This window comes from Enhydra lutris, unplaced genomic scaffold (genome assembly GCF_002288905.1).
Source record: "Enhydra lutris kenyoni isolate GAN:26980312 unplaced genomic scaffold, ASM228890v2 scaffoldscaffold19, whole genome shotgun sequence".
NCBI lineage: Eukaryota > Metazoa > Chordata > Mammalia > Carnivora > Mustelidae > Enhydra > Enhydra lutris.
In genome coordinates, this window is record NW_019154103.1 from 36,752,507 (window position 1) to 36,778,081 (window position 25,575).

Consider the following 25,575-nt stretch of genomic DNA (forward strand, 5'->3'; position numbering starts at 1 on the left):
ACCACATGGTTAGACTAATGAGAAGAGTGGATAAAGGAAATATTTTGTCGTGTTGCAGGTCCTGGTGCTGCTTGTACTTACAGACATCTTACCAAGAGAGCAGGTCCTGCAGAGCATGCCGGAATTGGGGACGTTGGATTTTCAGTGAGTCTTGGCTGTGGCCAGCTTTGCTTTGAGTTTGACCGGGGCAGATCTCACAGAGTGCTGACGTGTGGCTTCCCCTACTTCGTTCAAGCTCTGGCCTGTTATCTCTCAGCTAGCAGAACGATCTTATGGTTTATTTGGCTTGGGGTACGTAAGGGCCCGAGTTATGTAAGGCTCTTAAATCACAACCTGCCCGGGTGTCTCTGGAAGGCTGTTAGCCTAGTTCATTCTGGGCAAATACAATTAAGGTCCCAGCTATTATTTACAGCAAATACCAGCGAAAATAACCTCCAGTTCCTGGGTTGATTAACACTGATGCTGAGGGGAAGAGGTGGAGGAGCAGCGTGGAACAGGTTCAGTGTTGCAGCTTGCGCTGATTAAAACCCTACTTGTCATATTCTATATCGTCGTACTGTAGTTATAGTAAATGTTCCTTGTAATGCATTTTCAAGTACAAAAATTGCTTCAGAAAAGAGCATTTAGAAAACTAACTCTATTGAAACCAATGAAGTGTTGACACATTGCCTGATGCAGATTTGTTTAAAGAGGCTTGTTTTAAGTTATAAAAGTACAGTCCTCGAGGCAAAAATCAGCGACTCCTCAGTCCAGCGACTGAGAGAACAGTAGAGCAGTATGTTCAGCCAGTGCCCCCTCATTAATCCTTTCCCGTAATTCTACCCTAGTCACCTTCCCCCTTGCCTGACTCTATAGAATTTCAAACCTGCTGCCAGCCCGGGAACTCACGCAGAAACCATTCATTACTCAGGCAAGGCATTTATAATGTTTGCTGATGTGTCGGTGAATAGGAACACAGTGTAAATCAGGACTGAAGGGTGCTCTTTTTGTCATCTAAATGGCTCCTATGCAGTGTGTTCCACAAGCGTTAGAAATCACCGGGGGTTTTGACACGCTCATCTTTCTGAAAGTAGCATTTCACTGTGCCCAACCCTAGGAAATAGAAAGGATGCAGGCTGTTTGCAGCTGAAAAGAGAGATATGGCATTAAGTAAAAAGCTTATTATTTACCTCAAACTAGGCCACTGGCTCCCACAGAAACCCTTCCATGCCTGCAGCCCCTGCTAAAATCAGACATAAAGGTCGGCGTCTCTCGTATTCTGAATAGGTCCCTAATGTAACCTGATTAAGTCACTGAGTGATGAGACAATGTCAGGGAATGAAGGGAGTGGTCGGTAAAAAAAAGCTGGTCCAGTCTTTAGGGGAGAAACATGCCATAGTCATTGTTCAGTGGTAACTTCAAATTTCGTAGCTGCTTTACTCTGGGATGATATTTCAGGGTATCTGTAAAGAAACATGTGGACACAGGGCTTCTGGTAGGGTAGACGGCGATAGTCTTTCTTTTGTTCACCTGGGTCATGAATTCATCAATTTGTTATGGCTGCTGGTATCCATGGATGTCTGTATAGAAACCTGAGTCCCCGTTTCTTCCAAATTAGCTTTCCGGTATACCCAGGACGTTCCACAGATCTTAGATTTTTTTTTTTTTAATTGAGGTGAGATCTATGGAACATAAAATTAATCTTCCAGGAGCATTTAGTGCATCCAAAGTGATTTGTGGACCACCACCTCTGTCTGGTACCAAAATTTCCATCACCCCAAAAAAGAAAATCCCATACCCACTAAGCAGCTATTCCCTCATTCTTCCCTCTTCCTAATCCCCCCCCCACAACCAACCACATGCATTCCATCTCTGTGGACTCACCTACTGCAGATAGTTTTTAAAAATGGAAGCATAGAAGATCAGGCCTTTTGTGTCTGGCTCCTTGCACTTAGCATAATGTTTCCAAGATTCATCAGTGTTATAGTATTCCTTTTTTATGGCTAAATTGTGTTTCATTGTATGGACATAGCACAGTCCATTTATATGTTAATGGACTTTAGAGATGTTTCCACCTTTTGGGTATGATGAATAGTGCTGCTAAAAATATGTGTGTGCACGTATTTGTTTGAGTACCTGTTTTTGATTCTTGTCGGTTAATACTTAGAGGTAGAATTGTTCAGTCATATGGTAACTGTACACTTAACATTTTGGGGAAACTCCAGACTGTTTAGCACAAAGATGGTTCACGTTACATTCCTATCTGCCATGTGCAAGGCTTTCAATTTCCTTCCATCCCTACCAACACTCGGGATTTTCTTTTTGATTTATTATATTCATCATAGTGGACACTAAATGGTATCTCACTATGGTTCTGGTTTGCATTTCCTTGGGGACTAAGGATGTTGAACATATTTTTATGTACTTGTTGACCATTCCTATATCTTATTTAGAGAAGTACCTATTCAAGTCCTTGTCCACTTTTTAATTGGGTTATTTGCCTTTTGGTTGTTGAATTGTATGCCATTGTATACCATGTATGCCATCTAAAGCCATTGAAGGCTTTAGATCTTCAAATTGCATAGATAACTATATCTACCTCTTCTAAGGAATAAAGGGAAAACATAATTAGAACCTGCAATCATTAGGGGTATAAATGGTAAAATGAGAAAAAGCCTAAGTTTTGGAGACAGAAAGTTGTGCTCCAAGTTGTGCCTGTGTGACCGTAAATATCACTTACCCTCTCTCAACCTCAACTTGGAAAGCAAGTCTAAAAATGCCTACTTCATAAGGCAGTTATGAACAATAAATTAAGTAAAGATAAAACATGTGAGCCCTAGAAACCACTCTACAAATCCGACTTTTGTTCCTCTTAACGTAATTAATATGGCCACATGGAAATCGCAAGTCACGTTTTAAATCTCTAAGACATTTGCTTCTTTTTTTTTTTTTAAAGAGTTGATTTTATTTATTTGGGAGATAGAGATGTGGGGGAGGGGCAGAGAGAGAAGGAGACTCAACTCCCTGCTGAACAGAGCCCCACACCAGGCTCTTTTCCAGGACCCTGAGATCACACCCTGAGCCCAAGGCAGACCTTAAGTGACTGAGCCACAGACACCCCTAAGATGTTTGCTTCTTAAGAGGATTTTAATGGTGAAGTCAATCCTGCATAGAAGTGTCCTTTTGTAATTAACCTTTTGGTTTTTCTGTTACATAAACTCTTATTTGCATATATTATATTATTACGTATTATATTATGAATATACATGTGTATTATATATATAATATATAATTATATTATTATACTATACATTAAGCTATTTTTTTCAAAAATTATAATTCAATATTGAACTTAGAATTTGTTCTCCATTGGAGTAACTGAAACATAGTGGCTTGATTCCCAGCGTGGCCCACAGCGCCTCTGTAACATGTAATAGTGTGAGTCATAGACATATCTGTATTTGCCTCATTCTGGATCCTGGTCCCATGGCTTATGTATAGCTGGGAGGAAGAAGAGAGCACAGACTGGGCCTGGGCAGAATTTTGAAATAAAGTGTGGTTTTGTCATTCCCCATGTTCTTCCTGTAGGCCTTTCCCACTATTTCATACCTTCACTTTCTGCCATCATGCCCACCATACCCCCGTTGTTAAGCCCCCAACCTCCTCTTTCCCCTCATCCATCCCAGCCAACCCTCTATTAAGGCCTTCCCCATGTTAGATGAGTGTTTTCAGCTTTACTCACCATCCATGACGTCTTTCAAGTCTTCATTATCCTCTGAAGATACTACATCTCCGGGGTGCCTGGGTGGCTCAGTGGGTTAGGCCTCTGCCTTCAGCTCAGGTCATGGTCTCAGGATCCTGGGATCGAGCCCCACGTCGGGCTCTCCGCTCAGGGGGAGCCTGCTTCCTCCTCTCTCCTTCTCTCTCTTCCTGCCTCTCTGCCTACTTGTGATCTCTCTCTCTCTCTGTCAAATAAATAAATAAAATCTTTAAAAAAAAAAAAAAAAGATACTACATCTCCCAGACAAAACTGCCAATCCCTCAGTGCCCTCCGATAAGCAAATTCCAAAAAGTCCCTTCAACTTAAAAGAAGTATCTTCATTATGGAAATATGAGATTTGTTAACCTAAATAAATGATATGAAATATCAGTGAAGAATTCTTGAGGCCACAAGGACTCCATTTTGAGCAGGCCAGTCTTCTCAGAATGTTTCCTATATCTGTGTCCTTGAGCTGCATGTCTTGTCTGGATTTCCCTACTTTCTTCTACCCTGAGCCCAGATACTCTATGAAACCCGTGGTTTTTTCATGAAGATTCCCGCAATAGCCTCAGCGCTAGTCGTGGGAGGATATAGTGAGACAGGCCCAGTGGAACCATTGCCCTGCGAGGATTTTGTAACCTCCCAGGTCCCTGTAAATTCAAGATAATCTCTGCTGCGTTTGGATGACCTGAAATTTAAAACCAAACCTCCTTCCACTAGGAAATTGGGAGTATCATTTGTGGTTTATACCTCTCTGCTCATTTTTTAATCATTTCTTAAATCTTTGTTCAGAAAGCCCAGGTATGTATTACTGTTCCATGTTACAAATAAGGAAACTGAGACCTAAAAATCCTCCAGAATGTGTGCAAAGTGGCATAGCGAGTCAGTGGCCGAGCCAAAATTCCAACCTAGATGTCTTGCCAGAGCCAGTGCCCTTAACCACTAGATCAGCTCAACCCCAATCAATCAGCCATCCCAGAATCTGAGCCCTAGAGCAGATCTTTGAGACCATTGAGTCCCCCTGATTCATTTCTCGAATACAAAAGTGTTGTGAGCTTTCCTTGTTTTTGTACCTCTCTGTATTATACAGGGCTTTCCACAGAAACAGAACTAATAAGATGTATTAGCGAGCAAGAGAGAGAGATTTATTTTAAGGAATTGGCTCCTGCAATTGTAGAAGTTTAGCAAGTCCAAAAATCTGATGGGGTAGATCAGTAGACTGGAGACCCCATGAAGGAGTTGCATACAGTTCTGTCCAAAGGGCATCTGCAGGCAGAATTCCTTCTTCCTCGGGGAGGTCAGTCTGTGTTCTATTAAGGCCTTCCCCATGTTGGATGAGTGTTTTCAGCTGTATTCGCCATCCATGCATTTAAATTCTAATCTCACCCAAAAATCACCTTCAAAGAAAGATCCAGAATAACGTTTGACTAAATCTCTGGCCACTGTGGCCCAGCCAAGCTGACACCTAAAACCAGTCATCACACTTGGCTTCCATACCATCATCCCCACACTCAATCACATGTGCACTTATTTCCCAAAAGAGAATTCAGGCTTCTCTACCCAGCACCACGGGTCCCTCCTCATGGAGCAGCAGCTCGGGGGCTCTTTCTGTGCTGGACAGTTACATCATTTTGCTCACGAACCCAATAATCCAAGCGATGTTGCAGGAATCCCAGACCTGTCCCAGGCCACACCAGGGCCTGACCAGTGAAAGCCTCTCAGGTTTCCACTGAAGCAGGAAGGCAAATGCCTTGGTTAATTGGCGTGGTTAAGGCTCTGTTTGAGAAAGACACGTTTCCTTGGCCCACAGTTTAGGGTTTCGTGCTGCTCTGGTTGACACAGTTCAGATCAGTTTGACCCCCCCACAGCAGTAGTTATACTTTGATCTGGAGTCTCATCTGTAATGTGACCCATTCAGATGGCTTTCCTAGAACAGTCAGGTCAGACAAAACCAAATCAGCCCATTTATCTTAATGGGCTCTTTCTTTCTTTTTCCTTCTTCTTTCCTCTTTCCTTCTTCTTTCCTTTTTCTTTTTTAATTTTCTAGACAAGACACCTTGCCCATCTTTTGCTGAGAAAAAAGAGGAATCTCCATATCCCCTAGGCTTTGAAACCACCATCCGATGTTTAATGTTATTGTGCTCTATTCTCACAGTGATGTGCTGAATTATATCTTAAAAGTTCAACAGCCATTCGGTAACCATTCAATATATGGGGTCATTATCAACGATTTAAATGTACAAAATGCTACCTAGAAACAAAACCCATTTAACAGGCTGTTATCCCTGTGCCCAGGTCTGCAGCTTAAGACAGGTCTTCTAGCGTGAAATCTGTTTGACACTTGTCACCGCCTGTGGGTACCCAGCAGAACTTGTAATCCTGAAAATTGCTGGTTGAATTACATAATTTTATGCGACAAAAGAAACATAACGGCATTTTTACGCTCCGATGTCACTGTGGGCTTGCATTACTTTTCTTTCATAAACACCCATATATTGGCAACGAACGTGTGAACAGATAAACTTCATTTTAATCGTTAAATACATGCCAAGAGAGTTAAATATTCACAGATACTCTCTAAGTGTTAAGTGCAATAGGAAAACCCATCGGTGAAATAAATCCCGTGATGCATGGTGTAAAGTTTGGGAGTGGGGTTGTGGTGGGGCGGGCGGGGGTGGGGGCAGTGGGTGTGGAGAAAAACATTTGTAAGAGAATTCTAGAATGCATCTGCTTGGCAGGTAAACATACTTTTTAAGGGGAACACATACCTACAGTTAGGAGAGTTTCATAAGCTTAAGCAGTGTCATTAAACGCCTGGACGTAACTTGAGCTTATTGCTTTCAGAATGACCACGTGGCTTTCTCTCTTCCCTTCGTAATGATCAGGATTACTTGTATGAAACACAGTGGTACAGTGCTTTACGCAACAGTCATAAACAACCTCTCCTAAAATGCATTCTTGCTTTTATACCTCAGTGAACAGCTCTGTTTGAGTAAATGATCCATCCTTGAATTGTGTATACAGAGAGAAGATCAGCATTGGATTGTTGTTTTAATAAACTGGAAGTCTGCCAACATTCTCTGGGAAGAGGACGCAGACGTTAATGCTAGCATGCAATCTAGCCCGTGTTTGGATTTAAGATGGAATTTAATCTTTCCTCCTTTCCCTTCCCCCTCCCCCCTTTACAGTTCTTTCTTCCCTGGATACACAGTCTCTTTTCAGGGAGTTAACTCGGGCCATCTTCGACAGCATGAACTAATAAAGGATGGCAGTTTTAAAGGGGGAGGTATTCACCAACATTGGAACGCGGAACATTGAAAATTCTTTCTGTGGTGCTTAGTTTAAGAGAGTGGTGATTAATGAGTTTGTGTTATCCATCAAAATGCTTCCATCATACTGCTGATGTGACACGGGATTTATGGTAATGAAAAACCTGCAATCCATCCCCGGTATCTAAATCTATCAGCCCCACATTCATACAAAAAGCCCTAAATGATATATTTATAGCTATCTGAACGCAAGATCATTTTTAAGAGATTATGTACTGCCGAAAGGGATCGCTCTTAAAATATAGGAAAGGAAATGATCTCCTTTTTAACCTATTGCTCCAGCAAGCATCATACTACTAATACCAATCTCTTACTGAAAAAAAGAAGAGAGAAAACACTGAGCGGATGGTGGTCGCATGATTAGGCAAGTAATGCTCAGTGAATTTCCTATAATTTTCTGGGAACTCTTTTGTAATACCTTTGCAGAGGGTCATACAGATTTTCCTTGGGGGAATTTGTAATCACTGTTTGGGCTGTGCGTCTTAGAAAGAGAAAAGCCACTCGTACCTAGAAAAAAACCCACTTGGTTCTGTCTGTTAGCTAAGAGTATTTCAAGTAGCCCCATAAAAAGCTTCATCCATTCTCAGCAACTGGAGGAAAACAAGCACCATCCATCCTTTCTTCTTCGTTAGGCCGGGATTTCTGTTTCTGCAAGGCCCTATAGAAAGAATGAAAATCCGTTTCCAAAAACAGCCTCTATCTCGCTTTCCAGCGCCCTCTCAAAACGGTGCCCGAATGTGGACAGAATACGCCACGTTATCCCATGGGTTTGTGAGTGCGTATATTAGAGGGGAAGACACCAGATAGGGTTCCCGACACGAGGTCTCTCAACATAATACCTGCTGTTGATGAGAAGTGGGGTACGAGAACATAAATTTATCTCTGCAAATAGTAAAAGTACTGAACTCTGCAGCTGATTTCCTTTTTAGAACATGTTGACCCAACCAAGTGTACACTCACTGAAATCTCCGTCTCTGTCGAACTCTGAAACACTTTGATGCATGGGAGAAAAGGGGGAGAAGCAACCCCGGGAAGAAGGACACATGTTTATGGTTTAACCCTCCTGAGCACTGTCTTGTACTGTGTAGGACCTGGTGGGGGAGGTGTGTTTCGCACCACGAGGACCCTTCCATATTCTTATTTTGTGCATAGTCATTTTAGTCAGGGTCATCTCCATGTCAGGCATTTGGGTGCCTGCATTTCAAGTTAATCCATTTCTGTGTGCTTTGGAAAGCAGACAAAGGGCCCTGTAGTAGAATATTTTTCTTAAGGCCGAATTTCTACCTCCAGAGTGTGGACACAAGCTCAGTGTGTTCCAGAAACAGCACAGGCTTGTATTCCTTTGCCGTTTCCCTGCTGTTTTTGCTACTTCTGCCTTGGAGAGATGCAAAGGATTGAGAAACACAGCTAAAGAGAAAGGAATCCCAGAGGCCAGGAGGCGAGTGGTAACAAGTGTGTGTTCTGTCTACAGGGCTGGGCTTGAAGGGGGTGGGGAAGTCTTGTTAAAATCACAGAAACTGTCTGTGCAGCAAATAGATTCTACTATCCCCCCCCCCTCCTCCCACTACTAACACTGCAGAAAATGCCATCCATCAAAATGTTCTTAAAAGCAGTCCCTGATGATGCAGGAATAAAAAGGGTGTTAGGACAACTGTGAGCTGGGAGGAGCCTCTTTCCTCCCAGCTGTCTGTCAGACTGGGTACCAGAGATCCTTTAGACTAATGGGTCATACAGAAACCTGGCTCTCCTAGAGACGTTCTCTTGCCGCACCCTTCCCTCCACCCACCCCCAGAGGCCCTCCAGCTTGACCCTGAGGATCAGAGGCACAGTTCATTGGCTACCAATTATGTCAGTGTTCCTGGCCTCCTTGGTCTTACTCTGGCCCAACCCCAAGCATCTTCTTCAATACTTCGATGGTCCAACTTTAGAAAAGACCATGAGGAGCTATTTGCAAGTTTTAAACCTCTTCTCTGTTATACATTGAGGTTGGTTTCAGTTTTGAAGCAGTAGTTTAATGTCAACACAATTGTCTCCAATATATCATCTGCCTCACTGGCTCCCAGGATTAAAGTGCTATTAATACTTTTGTTTGTTTGTTTGTCTGTCTGTTTTGGTTTTTGCCAGCTTGGGAAGAAAACCATGAAAATTTGATTCTCTTTTCAAGGGCAGGCCCTGTTACGAGGGAAAAGGAGGAGGAAAGTTATATTTGTTATGTAATAATAAGAAGGTAGAAAAGCTCTAAGAAAGCTTCTTCAATTGCTTAAGTTTCATAGGACAAAGAGATTGAAGAAAGCAGAAACACATCGCAAGCAGAAAACACCATCAAGCCTTTGCTCCTTAAGCAGAGTTATGAAGAATATAAATTAGTTAAGCTACAGAGATAACTGGAAAGGAAAAGATTTTATGCGCTCAAAGATCAGTCTTTGGAGGCTTTCTCATGCCACCACACACACTAAGAACTCTCTTAATGAGAAAGTGGCCTGACAATAGGAGAAAAAGAGTCTTTGAATCAGTAACAGTGCTATATCCAGCCACACTGGAGCCTGAGGCAAAAGGAAATGCCAGTGATACTGATGGTGTTTTTATTTAAAATTGTGTGCATCATGGATTTTTGCCTTATTTTTTTGATTTTTTTCAAATATTGCATTAAAATGGGATTTATCTGAAGTAACTGAATTTTTTTGGTACCTCCTAAATTTTGTATGCAAATCAAGTGCTTCAATCACTTTGACCTAGTTCCGGCTCTGCTTTCAGAGAAACAGGACGCAAATTTAGCAAGCTCAAATGAACATAAAAATTAAAGTCTAGGTGTTCACCGTTGGAGTCACCAACACTTACAGTTTTCCTTTTCTTAATTTAAAGTCAATATATTGTTTTCTAAAACACATGCCGAAGTTCTTCACTGTCAGGAACATGTTATGTATATTGGGTGACGTATTTTGAGATGCCTTCTGGGAATTTTCTTCCCAACTCTTACTTGTTGCCATTAGTACCCCCACCTAGTAGTGTGTGACAATCATTGCCTCATTGGAAGGACATGTGCCCCAGAAAAAAGAAGTGAATTCAGTGGCTGGATAGGTTTTATAAATATATAGCGGCGAAAGACTAAAAAGCTCCTGTGTCCAAAACAAGAGTCAAGTGATTGAAGGGGGAAGATTTCTCTCAGTCCCAAAAGTTTGGGTTTTCAAATCAAGAAACAAAAGCTTAAACACTCAGTCACAGAGCAGATACCTTAAATCCCACCATGGGGAGAAGGCACAAGCCTGTAAGAAACTACAATTTTCCACCTGAAATTAAATAAGAATTCAGTCCATAGAGAGTAAAAGAAGAATGTTAGGAAATGTGATAGAAGTATGGATATCGGTAGGTGCCTAAGAAGGGACCGGTTCTTCTTCCCTTAACTGAACAAAACCTCATAAAACTGTAGAAACACCAAAATATGTACCAAAACACCAGAAAAGAAGAGGTTATTTTCTAAAAATGCTATCTTCTTGCTTCCATGATGACACATACCACAACAAAAACTTCACAATTACAATTCACAAGACTCAGTGTGCAGAAATGAGAGTTCTTCTTCATCTCCAGAACCAAACTACAGCCTCCATCTGTGTGGCAGAAAAGTTAAACTTGTCAAGATCACCTCAACCACATCTAACTTAGAACATGTTTTATTGGTTGTAAATTTCTGTCGACTCCATACCCTAAAACTGGTTTCCTGACATTCCTCCCAAGTATAATAATATATTAAGCAGTTAATGTAGCACTTTTACCTGCCAAATATAAATTAACTCATTTAATCTTTACATCAACCCTCTGAGGAATACAGTATTATTATCTCTCCTTTAGAGAAATTGAGGCACAGAGAGCCAGAATGCTGAAGGTTATACAGCAAATAAGTGGCAGAGCTGAGGTTTAAAGCATGTTTTTTCCATGAGCCCTGAGTCATGGAAGAGCAATCCCAGAGGGGCAGTTTTGGTGAATGGGTTTGAGGAAGACCTCACAGAGCTGCCTCCCCATACCATCATGGAGCTTCGAATCCCTGGAGAGAAGTTCTGAAGTGGGTGGGAGTTGGACGATAGTCTCAAAAGCTACTGGCAGTTGAAGTGCCAAAGCCAAAGGCTATTCCAGATGGTCAGGACACAACAGGGGAAACCAGAGGCAACGGGACTCGATCTGGGTGAGATGTACAGATGGTATGAAAGTCCCTGGGAGCACAGAGACCCCCAGGAACTTAGAAAGCAGGGAGGTAATATACTTTCTACAGCTTAGGAGCACCTGTTCTGGAGACCCCATGTTTGGAATCCAAGCTCTGCCACTTACTAGCTGTGCGATTTGGAGCAATGTGACTTCCCTATGCCTTCATCTCCACAGGTGAAATAGAGATCATGAATGCTACATACATGTAACATTAAAAGAATTAACTTACATGAACAGCTTAGAATATTATGTGGTGAATATAATTTTAAGTGTTGGCCACTGTATTGTTATTCCTGAAAGATATGCAGGAAAACAGTACGAGAATCTCAAATTAACTGAAATGTATAAATGGAAATACATTTTTAGCTAGAAGTAACTGAGTTTATCTTAAGAAGCTTAAGTTTTCCACGTTAAAAAAGAAGATTCCAAAACTAAGTTGGGTTTAATTACAGAGACAAAAAAAGAAATTTACATTTCTGTACACTGTATCCATTGTAAGACACTTCTCACTGGTTCTCCCCTGTTTGAATGAACATCATAGGAGTAGAGCCACTGACTGCCTATTTTCAGAGTATATTTTCAAGGATGTTTGTTTGGTAAAAAGCCTTGATGTAGGCTTAGATATAGTGTTCTCCTCCAAAGAAATTAAGGCATATTTGTTCACTGTCCAATAAAATAAAATTCGCATCTCTTTCCAAGGAAAAGTTCAGGCATGCTCACTGTCCTTTATAAATGATTCCTGTTGCCTATACCCGAGATTTGTCCTCTGTAACATAACCCACTGTAAGGGCAGGCATCACCTGTCCTTCACTGTATAGCTCTGTAGGATTTGAGTCATAGGAAACTGGGGCAAATACCATAGTCTGACTATTGCTATTGCTGTGAGTAATCACATAGCTTTGTCTTTGACCCAGGAGTCTCTTGTTTCCTCAAAATCCATGACCCGGGCAGGCTAACTTGTTATCTTGCCAGTAGGGTAAAATCTCAGAACATGCACATTGTATTCAGTATATTAGCAGTACCCTAACTAAATCAGATGATTTAATGTTATGTAATGTGACTTAATAAGAACAGATAAAGAAGATGTGGTAGCTATATACAATGAAATATTACTCATCCACCAAAAAGAATGAAATCTTGCCACTTACAGTGATGCAGCTGGAGCCAGAGTGGATTATGCTAAGTGAAGTCAGTCAGTCAGAGAGGACAAACACCATAGGATTTGTCTCATATGTGCAACTTAAGAAAAAAAACAAATGAACATAGGGGAAAGGGGGAAAAAAGAGAGGGAGGCAAACCACAAGAGACTTAACTGGAGAGAATGAACTGAGGGTTAATGGAGGGAGGTGGGTGGGGGATGGGCTAGATGGGTGACAGGCATTAAGGCGGGCACTTGTGATGAGCACTGGGTGTTGTATGTAAGTGACAAATCACTGAATTCTACTCCTGAAACCAATATTACCCTGTACGTTAACTAACTAGAATTTAAATAAGAACTTGAAAAAATAAAGTTATTTCCATATAATAAACCCATTATGGATCCTCCTGTATTGAAAAATTAAATAAATAAAAATAAAATATAAGAAAAAGAATACTAATATTTTCGCTTCTGTAAGTTTTTCAGTGTTTTGTTTTCAAGCCATATTTTTTATTTTATTCTTTACCCAAATATGTCCTAAAAAAAAGAAAAATACTTGTCTGTATTTAAGCACTACTTAAAGGTTTATGCCAGTGACCAGAGATGTCCATATGTGGTCCCTTATGAACACACATGTAGTCCAGGGGTATATCATTACCAAAGCTAAGAACATTGCAAAGTACAGACTTTCAAGGAGTGCAAATTCTCTGCCTTCATGTGCCACATTCAGATGAAGTCATGCAATCAGAATGCATGAACATTTCAAAATCAAGTTCAGGATAGTACCTTGAAGAAAGTAACCACAGCAAATGGTGAATTCAGGACAATTACCCATTATTTTATTATCTCTAATTGAAAACACTCAGGTCACATTTTTTAACATTATTCAAAGAAACAGAAAACAAATCAGCTGATGGTTCTTCTAAAATCATACAATGAGATCACCAAAGCAAACATACAAGATATGTATTCACAACACCGCAGAGATCAAAGAAGGGAGTCAGTGTTTTTCTCTAGCTCTACCCAAGTCTGGCCATTCTGGAATAACATGTTTCTGCCATCTGCCCATTTGTGAGTAACTTGTAGAAACTGACATCTAGAATAACTTGATGGGGGTAATTAAACCGAACCAGTCTTGGCTACTTTCTCAAATGTCATAATAAAAGGGTGAAATTATATACTAGACATAGCTGTTTTCCAAAGTGGGAAACATAAAAATTTAGGGAGCTGAATTATAATGTTATGAGAGCAGTATTTTTTACAGAGTAGACCGATGAATGTGGTGTTGCTGAGACATTTCTCCCCTTGCCCTGCTCTTGGGAGTTGCCGCTCATCTCTGCTTTATTCCTCCTCCAGTTTTTCTACTCAGTCATTATCAAATACATTCATCTTGTTTAAATAACATGGTACTTAACCTCCGTTTGATGTTGGGAATGTAGGGCTGCTGAAATTACAACCAGAAGGATATGAGAGAGTGTGAGAGAAATAGGCAGCGAGGAAAATAGAAAGAAATTTCATGTCTAAGCCTCATTATGACCAGAAAGTATTTTAAGTTCAAAGTGTGACATCTATTTTCAGAAGGAGGAAACCAAACTGACCATAGATATTTTAACAGGGTAAAACTGGACGCAGGGATAGCTATTTAGAGGTTGACCATTTTTTTTGGATTTTAGCATAGCTATATATTAATATAGCCTCATGGCCACCCACCAGTATCTAAACGACTGTTCTACACTTGGAGACGTTGGAAGAAAATCCAGTAAAATGAATTTTAATCAGGATGCATTTTGTACTACCTGTGGAGTTTTCAGACCCACTTCTACCAAAATTCTGTCTTTTAAAAAGATTTATAGTACCCCTTAAGAATTTCTGGTCTTGGTTGTATTAGTTGAGTTTTTTGTAGTTGCCCAGAAGAGATATACATGGATTACTTTCAGGCTGGGGGATTATTAAAAGGCTATATAGGAAATGCAATGTACTGTGGTCTTTCTAAGCCACAAAGCTTTGAGGACTGGAATACAAATGGACTTCATGGAAAAACAGAACAATAGCTCAAAATGCTCATGCAAACAACTTGAACTAAGTTTGCCCACCTCTTTCATTTTTCTAGAATGTATTTTTTCAGCAGTGTAAGTAGGGCTTATATTCTGCCATTCAATAAGGAGCATTCCTCTTATTCAGAAAGTTATGCTAAGCCATTTCATGTTCCTCCCTAATTTTCAGCCCATGGGTGATTGACTTTGGCTTGAATTCCATTTCCTAGTTTAATTGGTGCTCTTTTGGTTACAAATAAAAGTTTTATCTACTTTATGCCATAAGAGGTCTTTGTCGTTGGCCTACCCCAATCTCAGTAAAGGTCATATGAAGCCCGGAGCCAAAGGAACTGGAACTTGGATGAAGTAGGATTCTCTATGTTTCTCTTCTCAAAGGTTCTCTGCATGCCAAAGTTTTCTGCTAGGCTGGAACCTTAACTCCAAATATCTGACATCTTCCAGTTCTGCCATTAGAGAGATAAGTGCTCTTTCTTCAGTAGTAAATAAAAAACAAAAGAAACAAAAATCCCAAGAAAGAGTCTTATTGGTTGGCCTGAGTCATGTGACCATTCCCATGGCTGGGAATGGTCCAGGACCTAAGAGTAGCAAGTGCAAGAAACTTGTGGTTAGCGTAAGGGGGAAAAGAAGTTCTTCAAACTAAAAAGAGTAGTTGCTAAGCAGGTAAACAGTAGCTATCTTCCATCCTGGGGGAAAGGTTTGGTTTTACTAAATATAATATGGCCAAAACTATAGCTATCTGTGTAAGAAAGAGCCCCCCCTGGGCAACTTTGCTTACTTGGTGTTGGCAACTGTGGTGAGACAGCCAACTGAGACTTACAGAATCATAACCTGCCTGTTTAGTCCTTAGTTCAAATTCCCTTCCTTTGACAAATAGGGAGACAGAATCTAGAGACATCAAGGGTAATCCACACACATGAATCTTGCAAATAATAGTGTCCATTTGAGCTGATATACCGAAAATACCATAGACTGGGTGGCTTAAACAAGAAACATTTATTTCTCATGGTCAGGGAGGCTGAGAATTCCAAAATCCAGGCACTAGCAGACTCAGTGACAGGTGAAAGCCTGTTTCCTGGCTCCTCGATGGCCTTATTGCTAAAGCCTCACATGGCAACAAGTGCTAGAGAATGCTCTGAGTTCTCTTTCATAATGTCATGGATCCTATTCATGAGGGTTCCATCTTCATGACCTAATCACCTACAGAAGGCCCCTCCCCCTACTAACACCATCACATTGCAGATTAGCTTCCCATAAATGAATTGGGGGAGGGGGCACATAAACATTCAGGTGGTAACAAACAGAATAAATCCAGTTGCTTCCAACACACGTTGTAAGGTGAGCTGACATCTTAACATGTGCCCACAGGCTTCAAGGAGGCATGATCTAGGGGTGAGACCAACCATGCCAGGTAAGACCTTTTCCACCTTGTCAAGAGCAGAGGGAGGACCAGGGGCTTTTCAGGCTAATATCACTTCACAGTCACAATTTTTACTCATGACATTATAGTATGCTTAATGCAAACTTGTAAGGGGAGAAACAGACACCATCGTAAATGGACACCCCTCATATTCTACCCTCTGCCTTCACAACACATTGCCACCATCAGGCCCGTCCGTTCTCTTCCCCCTTCCTGGAGGGACAACTAATGGCTTAAGTAGCTTTCTGACTCCTTTCCTGTCAAACACTGAACCACTTAGTTTTTATAGAAAGATTTAAATTTACAGTCCTGGATGGACCATACTCTTAACTTCTCTGTGGCTCTGTAACTGAATTCTGTTGACTAGAATGTAACCTTACACCGGGGAGATGAAGTTTTTCTGCTAATTTGTGAAAACTCCTGAGCTCGGTGTGTTTCAGCTGTACAGAGAAACAGAAAACAATCTCTTCTGGGTACTAGCTGGTCAAATCCAGGCCTAGGCTCTCTCTTTCCCCATGCCCAGGCCAGGGTAATCTAAGTTCCGGTGTCTGGGTCTCCACTGGGTGGAGGTCACCCACCTGGATGTCGGCTGCCCATTGTCCTCAGCTGTTCTCTGATGTTATGTCTGCCCGTGAGGTGTCCTCCCACCCCAAAGCCCAGTCCCGTCAGCACTCATAGGCCCTGGCACCCTCCCTGCACTGCTGTGGGGCCCTAGGACTGCTGCAGGGGCAAACAAGCCCTGGGGCTTCTCTATTACGTTAAAGCTCTTCCAGCTACACTTTGAGAGCTGAGATGCCAAGTCTGTCCCTCCCAGATTCCCCCAGTGTACTACGTGTTTACTTTACACACACACACACACACACACACACACACACACTGGGAGTTCTAACACCTCTCCTCGGGATCCCACCAGCACTCAGCCTCTGGTCTGTTCTATAGTGCTCGCCTTTCCCTCTGTGAAATTAAGGGGAAGGAAAGCTGTTTCATTTTCACTGCAGTGTTTCATGGTACTATATTTTATTTATATATTATATATTTTTATTTATATATGTGTTATTTATTTATTTCATTATTTTGTTTTATTTATATATATCGTGTGTGTGTGTGTGTGTGTGTGTGTGTGTGTGTGTGTAATGCTTTTCCTTCTCCAGGCTGGTTGTTTGGGCTCTCAAGCAGAGAAGTATAGAAATACGAAACAAACACTCAGTGTTTTAAGCATTCAGCATTAACATAAGAAACACTTGTTTACCCAGACTGGACAGTAAGTCACACTAGAGTCAACATTAGAGAATGCAAAGAAACCAACTCACTGTTTTTTAAAGTGGCAAATGAAGGTAAAGAATCAGTATTTATCTTGCCCTCTAGTATGATATAACCAAATAATAAATGGGGGGGGAAGGCGTACTTCTGCTTATAAATGAATGAGCAATGTGGAATTACAATATCATCCATTTGTAAACACTATAACAAAAGATATCAACATCCAGAAACATTGCAGAAAGACAGATAGCCAGAGTGGTGGAAATACACCACCACAGACTATAAAATATTCTTGCCCAAACTAATTGCATGAAAGAAAGAAAGAGGGAATGAATGTGATCAAGTTCTAGTGCCAATTTACAGGATGTAGAGGATAGAGGAACATGGAAATCCACTCCTCCAGGACAGACTCAGCAAAATCCAGATGGGGGAACAAAAAGACAACCCCATTTCCTCAACAAATAAATGACAAAGGAAAAAAGAGAGAGAGAAGAAGAAGAAATCTATATTTTTTAAAAAAATGTTTTAAAGTCTCTAAACCAATCCTAATAGTTGGGTCATGTTTGGATCCAGGATTAGGAAAAAAGAGAGTCCAAAAAAAAAAAAAAAAAGACATGACATTTACAAGAAAGTGTTTGATTTGATGTCAGTGGTATTAAAGAGTTGGTATTTTGGAAGTGTGACGATAGCATTGCAGTTGCATTAAAGAGTCTCTGTCTTTTAGGGATGTGCCCTAAAACATTTACAGGGGAAACTATATGATGCTTGGGACATGCTTCAAAATAACATGGGCTAAATGCAGCATGGTGTCCTGGATTGGAATCTGGAACAGATTCCTTCTTGTTAAAAAACTTACATTACCTTGGTGCAATTGTCAAAATGAAAAATTAATAACAAGAAAGAAAAGTGGCTAAAAGTATGTGGAGATTCTGAGTGCCATCTTGGCAAGTTTTCTGAACTTAAAATGATTCCAAAATGTACAGTTTATCTAAAAAGTGATGAGAAAGGAGAAGAAGGAGCTCTGGAGGGCTAGGGTTAACCATGGGCTCGTGGTTGTCAGGACTCAGTGATGAGTACTTGGGGCTTACTATAATACTATGCCTGCTGTGGAGTAACCTGTAAACTATCCTCAGTAAAAAGTTGAGGGGCACCTGGGTGGCTCATTCGTTAAGCATCTGCCTTCGGCTCAGGTCATGATCCCAGAGTCCTAGGATCAAGTCCCACATCGGGCTGCTTCTCCTTCTCCAACTCCCCCTGCTTATGTCTCTCTCCCTGTCAAAAAAAGAAATTAAAAAAAAAAAGAAAGTTGAGTAATTTTAAAATATATATGGTTGTCTCTTCCGTAGACTCTCAAACTACAGAAACCTTTAGAAGCTGGTAATATGACTTCATTCTGTGCACCATTCCTGCCATCAGGATGGTGGTGTTTCAAGGGCAAAGGGCAGGAGGAGAAAGGTTGGGAAAACAGCAGAATTAAATATTGTCCAGTTACATGATTTGCTTATTCTCTTTTGTTTTGTTGCTAGACTACCTCAAATTATTTCCACTTCCTTTCTATATTTTTTATTTTCTAAAAAATATTTTATTTATTTATTTGTCTAAGAAAGCAAGAACACAAGCAGGGGGAAGGGTAGAGGGAGAAGCAGGCTCCCTGCTGAGCAAGGACCCCCCCCCCCCCCAATGTGGGACTCCATCCCAGGACTCTAGGATCATGACCTGAGCCAAAGGCAGATGCTTAACCAACTAAGCCATCCAGGCTCACCTTCCCTTTTTTTTTTTTAAACTGCTTTTTAGACCTCTGGCACCATGTGCCTATCCATGTGTCACTTGGCAGAAGGTTCCACTGCATGCAACAAAACAGTCAAATAATCATGGCTTCAACAAGGTAGAACCTTATGTCTCTCACACATAAAGTAAGTCTGGAAGTCAGATTCCAGGGTTGTCATCGCTGCTCCTCGGAGTTTTAGTGAGTCGGGCTCCATACTGTCCTTCCCTCTTCAGTTCCTAGGATGTTGTCCTTGTCCTCAGGCTTTCAAGATAGCTTCTAGAACGCCAGCCACCACGCCCCACCCACATTCCAGGCAGCAAGAAGGAAGGTCAAACCACTGCCTTTTAAGGAAAGGAACCCAGAGTCCCACAGATGACTTTTGCTAACCTTCTGTTGACCAAAACATACTCATACAGCCACTCCTGCCTAGCTACAAGGTGGGAGTGTGGAACATGGTTTTTTCATTGTGCCGTGGCTGTCCTCTATAAAACCAGGGTTCTGTGATTAACGGAGGAAGGGTGGATGTTCGGTAGGCAATTAGCAGCCTCTGCCATAGTCAGCCGTAGGGAAAATCTGAGCATGTAGTGGCAAAGCAGTCCAACCCTGACTTATGCCCAAATTCGTTACCTGCCTAGTACAATCAGCAAAGATCTGGAAATATCTGTCATCCCACATACACTGCCAACTGGTTTGCGTTGATTGGTTTGACCAAAAGTTGGAGCTTGAAAACTGCCTGTAGATTCACACCTCACAGCAAGATACCATCTCTCTACATGGAAGCCGATATATGTGTATTTCTGGTGGCATCGTGTAGAGTACAAGATATGCCTGCTCTGACTATAATGTCTTTTAAACCTAAAGTGGAAGCATTATAGATTCTTCCTGGCAGCCTTCTTGACCCTCTGGGAGACCTTCTGGCCTCCTGGCCAGTCTCCAGAGAGATTCCTGTCCGTCTTCTTGTGAGGAGACACTTTCTGGGCTCCCTGCCCGAGTTTTAACCTGCTGTGCCTGTGGGTAGAGAGCTATGTCTATTTGGGTCAGCCCTGACTGATTATCCTGTTGCCTTAAAGTAAGTTTGCTTGGATATTCCACACATACCAATCATGTACGCCCCATGTTTGCATGCCGGGTGCTCAGTGAAAACAATGAGGGATGGTGGAAAGAGCATCTGAAACATGACAGTGAGGATTAAGACTGACCAATTCTTGGTCCTGGTGGTGAGACCTTAGGAAATTCGATGAAGGTCGCCAAGCCTACATTTCTTCATATGCAAAGCCGGGATATTGCTACTTCCCCAGCTTTCCTTGCAAGCTCAGTCACAAGATAGTGTGTGTTAAAGTACAATATTTTATCCCTCCTCCCAAAATATTATCATTTTCAATTGTTATTACTGACCTACTAAAAATGTGAATCATTGAAAAAAGAAAAGAACAATGAAAAATAACAGTTATGTGGTTCAAGCCCATTTGTGGCTAAGAAAAAGAAACATGGTAGCAAGTACAGAATCTGCAGGATAAAATGATGAGACGGGGCGCCTGGGTGGCTCATTCTGTTAAGCGTCTGATTCTTGATTTTGGCTCAGGTCCTGATTTCAGGGTTGTGAGATGGAGCGCCTCATTGGGCTCCTTGCTCCTGTGGAATCTGCTTGCGATTCTCCCTCTCCCTCTCCCTCCGCTCCTCTGCCCCAGTGCCATCACATAAATAAATAAGGAAAGAAATATTAAATGAAAAGATGAGACAGAAGGATGGGTGAAGTTATATGTGTCTCAGAAATGACAGCTAACAAATGGCTTATCCCATGGTGTAAACTCAGAATATTCTAACCATCATTTCCATTTTTATTAGCTATTCCATCCATGGAACACCAGTCCAAAAAGTCAAGCTATCATTAGACTTCCTGATCTCCCCTCACTGGAAAGTTAGAAGTTTTGTTCCTTTTAACTAAGTTACCTTTAAAATAGACCTATACTCTATTCTCAACAGTAAAGACCTAAAACTCCCGCTTATCATTTCCCTGCCCGGTGCAATCATCTAGGACCCATTTCTGTTCTTAAAAAGAAGTCTTTTGGCATAGTGTGTAAGTGGTCACATACACATAAACCTACCTTGCAGCTAAGTGAGTAGGGGTAAGTGTAGACATGAATGCATGTAAAAGTCTAACTATATATTAAAGCCTGCTGAAGGCTTACACTTTTGTAGAGCTACTAATGAGAAATTTTGAATACTTTTGTTTTTCTCAGAAGAAAAAAAGTTATGCAACAAAATATTAAAATGTTTTTACTGGCCATCACTTGAATGATTAACATTTTCATGGAGCGTTAGATTCAAAGCTAAACTTCTATGATAGACATAATAAATTATTCCCCATATGTGAAACAAAAAATCACCTGGGCTTCACTGGCCAGTTAGGGGTTTTTGCTCTGATCTAACTTTAGAGGGTAATTTCTGTTGGGAGCCTAAAGAACATTCTGTGACTTGACTGCTGAAGTCATAAAAGTCAATAAGCAGATTCACTGACCATTCATGAACTTTTCATGTGACCCACAGCTGGAGTAAAGGACCTCTTAACTGTGAGTAATTTTTCCTGATGAGATTAAAAATTTCTCACTCCAACTTGCCTAAATCTAGAACTTCCCTTGCATAGAAAACACACACACACACACACACATCACAAGAAAGAATTCATTCCAGATGTGTGAGAGGCCTTGTGTGACAGTGTCTGGCTTTGATGGTCACAGAAGGACATTTTGGCAGGTGGCCACAACCGTATTTTGTTTCTCTCAAACTTGACGCCATCAAACCACACTGTAGTACTCACCTGATTTCTGTCTGTATGATTTCTCCCTAACAAAGGAAGAAAAACAAGATGAGAGAATTAGCTAGATATTTAGATCACAAGGCCAGAATGTGTGGTTTCTAAAACACAGTTGTAGCTGAATTTGCTAGTAAGAATTTTGTCAACACTGACTGTACTTCCAGTTCAATCTATGCTGGGTGGATAGAAGATAGGAGACATCACCCCAAGACTTGAGAACTTAAAATGCCTTATGAGCAACAAAGTTATTAAGAATGAAACTGTTCTCGTGCTCCCCTAAGACCCCGTGTAGAACACCCCTGTACAACCCACAATGGGTTATAAAGCTCTGTTTGTGTAACTGATGTCACTCGCCACACTGAGGCCCTTCCAAAAGAGGAACCATGGCCTATCTTCAAGGGAGATGGAAAGCCCAGAGTGCAGCCCAAAGCATATTTGATCAACATTAGCTCAAGGAATAAAGGAAACACTGTAGGACAGGTTAAGGGGGTAGAAGTGCCATAGGGGTTCCAAACGCAATCAGACATGAGCCCATTGTGTTTCTGGGAAGTAATAAGAGTTACTATCTTTCATTCCGCTAATAAGACATTCCTTCATGTTTCTCAGGACCAATGGACTTCTGCCCTCATGTGTGCTACACACTGAAAGACAATGGCTACCATGTTGAGAAATAGTCCTTATTCTTGGAGTCCGTTGATAAAAAGTAGACGTTCTACACACAAAAAAAGGAGTCATTCTGCACAAAAAAGGGAGAGGGATGTTAAGGGGCAGCTTAAGAAGAGAGGAAAGTGGTTTCACAGCTCTGTTTTGATGACAGTGTGTTCCCAAGGGCAAGGCAGTATACTGCTAGAAAAACTGGGCTCAAACTCAGGTGAGGGATGGAGGTGCTTCCTATTTTTTTTTTTTAAGTAAATTAAGACCTATTCTGTAGATAGCAGTTAAGCAAGGCAAAGTAGCTACTTAGCAGATTGTAAACAGAGGAAGGAGCCCTAGTCTTGCCTTCACTGAGATGCAGTTTTCCAGAGTTCCCAAAGTGTGTTCCACGGAGCACTACTTATGGGATAGCTTTAATTAACATCATTTTAAGAAGGGTATCTTCATAATCAAATAAGAAAAAATGCTGATTACCAGACCCCCTCCTTTAAATTTACAGCGTACATTTACATTGTAAAGAAAATGGTTTACGTTCATTCACTCAAGGATTTTCTCAAAATTATTCGACTGTGGGCTCTTTCTTCACAAAATACCTTCCAGAGTTAGATTTTAAAACATTAGTCCAGGAGTCCTACATTGACTGATGCTTCACTTTTCTTTCAGAGCTAACACCATGTATCATTTGGGGCTAACATTCTATATCACTTTTTAAAAACGATAGCTAAGATTCAGCAAGAGATAACTGCTCCAGAAGGTCATGGGCAGAGATGAGCTCTGGAGATTGAGATGTAGCAAAAAACTCCTCCAAAGACCAAGGAAAAGAAACAGCAATGAGCATTATGTCCTGAAATCAGAATATTTTTTAAAGCAAAAATTGAACTTGAATCTGATCAATAGTCTCTAGAGCTTGCCACTAATTTACAGGAATGGTAACCATGGATTACAATCAACAAAATCCCAAACTGAAAAACTTTAGGAATGCATAACCTACTTCCTTCAACAAAAACATTTCAAGAAAAAAAAAAATTGAACAAAGAAAGGAAAGAGGTATCTGCAAATTAAAAGACACTTGAGAGGCCCATCAATTTTGCCATGTTTGGGTTCTATTTGGGTCCAGATTTGAGCAAGCTAACCATGAAAAAAAAATTCATGAAACATTCAAAAAATTCTGGGATATTTGATGAAATTTTAAAAAATTGCAAAACTATTTGGGTAGGATAAGTATTGTGGTTGTGATTTTATAAATCTTTTTATTTAAGAACTCTATTCTGAAATATTTATGTACAAAATGATATATAATCTGAAATTTGCTTCAAAACAATCCTGGGTTGGTAGATACCAATGAAAAAAGATATGTCATAATCTGTTGCGGTGGCTACATGAGGGTTTGTTATACCGTTCTCTCCAGATTTGTAGTTTTGAGATTTCCCAAACTAGATGTTTTTTTTTTTTTAAAGACTTTATTTATTTATTTGACAGACAGAGATCACAAGTAGGCAGAGGGGCAGACAGAGAGAGAGGGGGAAGCAGACACCCTGCTGAGCAGAGAGCCCGATGTGGGACTCGATTCCAGGACCCTGAGATCATGACCTGAGCCAAAGGCAAAGGCTTAACCCACTGAGCCATCCAGGTGCCCCCCAAACTAGACGTTTTTAAAAAGCAGTTGGCAGAGAAAGAAATGGGCCAAAGAGATCATTACAAACTTGGTGTGCATTCAGAGTTTGAAAAGCGATGAGAAGAAGGAATTTTTTGAAGAAAGGGGAAAAAACAGGAGGGGTGACACAGAGAAATTAAAGTGTGTGAAAACTGGGTATTCCACATGGCTCATGTGGAATGTTAAGACTCTTGACCTTGGGGTTGTGGGTTTGAGCCCCACGTTGGGTATAGACATTACTTAAAAAGTAAAATCTTGGGGTGCCTGGGTAGCTCAGTCTGTTAAGTGCCCAACTCTTAATTTTGGCTGAGGTCATGACCTCAGGGTTGTGAGATCAAGCCCCCTACCAGGCTCCACACTCGGCATGGAGCCTACTTGATATTCCCTCACTCCCTCTCCCTCAGCCCCTCCCGCCTTGCTTTCTTTCTCCCTGTCTCTCAAATAAATAAGTAAAATATTTAAAAATAAATAAATAGAAATAAAATTAAACCTTAAAAAAAAAAAAAACATAGTGTGTGAAAACCAAGAAGAGAAGGAGAAAAATTCCAGTGGACTTTTGAGAGAGCTGGATGGGCTGCAGAGGGTCTGAGACATGTGCCTGATGAAGAAATGCTGCTCACAGTTATAACCTCTCATTTGAGAAAGATGGTGATGAAGAAAGATGGTGGCTAGAGGTCAAGGGAAGGTCTGTCAGGAAGGTTAACACTATGGACTAAATTGTGCCTGAAAAAAATTGGGTGTTGAAGGCCTAACACCCCCTTAAGTGACCCTACTGGAGATCAGACCTTAAAGGTGATAATTAAGGTTAAATGAGGTCATAAGGTAGAAAACCCTGATGTCATTGAACCGGTGCCCTGAGAAGAAGAGGAAGAGAGTGATTGTTTTTTCTCCACCACGTGAAGGCATAGTGAGAAGGCAGGCAACTACAAACCAGGAAGAGAATCAGAACCCAACCTCGCTAGCACCTCATCTGGGACTTGCAGCCTCCAGAACTGTGGAAAAAATACATTTCTGTTGTGTGAGCCACCCAGTCTGTGGCAGCCTGAGCTAGGACAGATAAAGCATGCCCGTTTCCTTCATTAGCCTTTCGACTTCATTCAGAATTGATCACGTTCTTCGTTTCTCATGTTGGAGTTCGTACAGGGAAAAATAAATGTCTCTGAGGGATGTTGCTCTGGTCAGTGAGGTGTGGCCACAAGAAAAGCACAGGAAAACAAAGCTCATTACACTCACAGGTCCTAGAGAGAGAGTCACTGCTCCCCAAGAGCGGGCCATATGGGAGCCACACTGAGCAGGTGGAAGCCAAGACAGCAGGAGGTGGACAAACACCTTCACTGGGGGTCAGGGTGGAGTAGAGGAGAAAAGGCTCAGAGGGGTTGCTTCAGGGCATGTGTCTCTTCCTATATCAGGGTCAAGGGAGTGCGGAGAGGAGTACCCTGGCAGGGACCAGCCCTGTCACACTGCTGCACCTGGTCACCTGGGCTGGGCTGGGTGCTGACGACCTGTGTAGGGGGATGCTGAGGCAGCGGGACATGAAACGTGACGTTTAA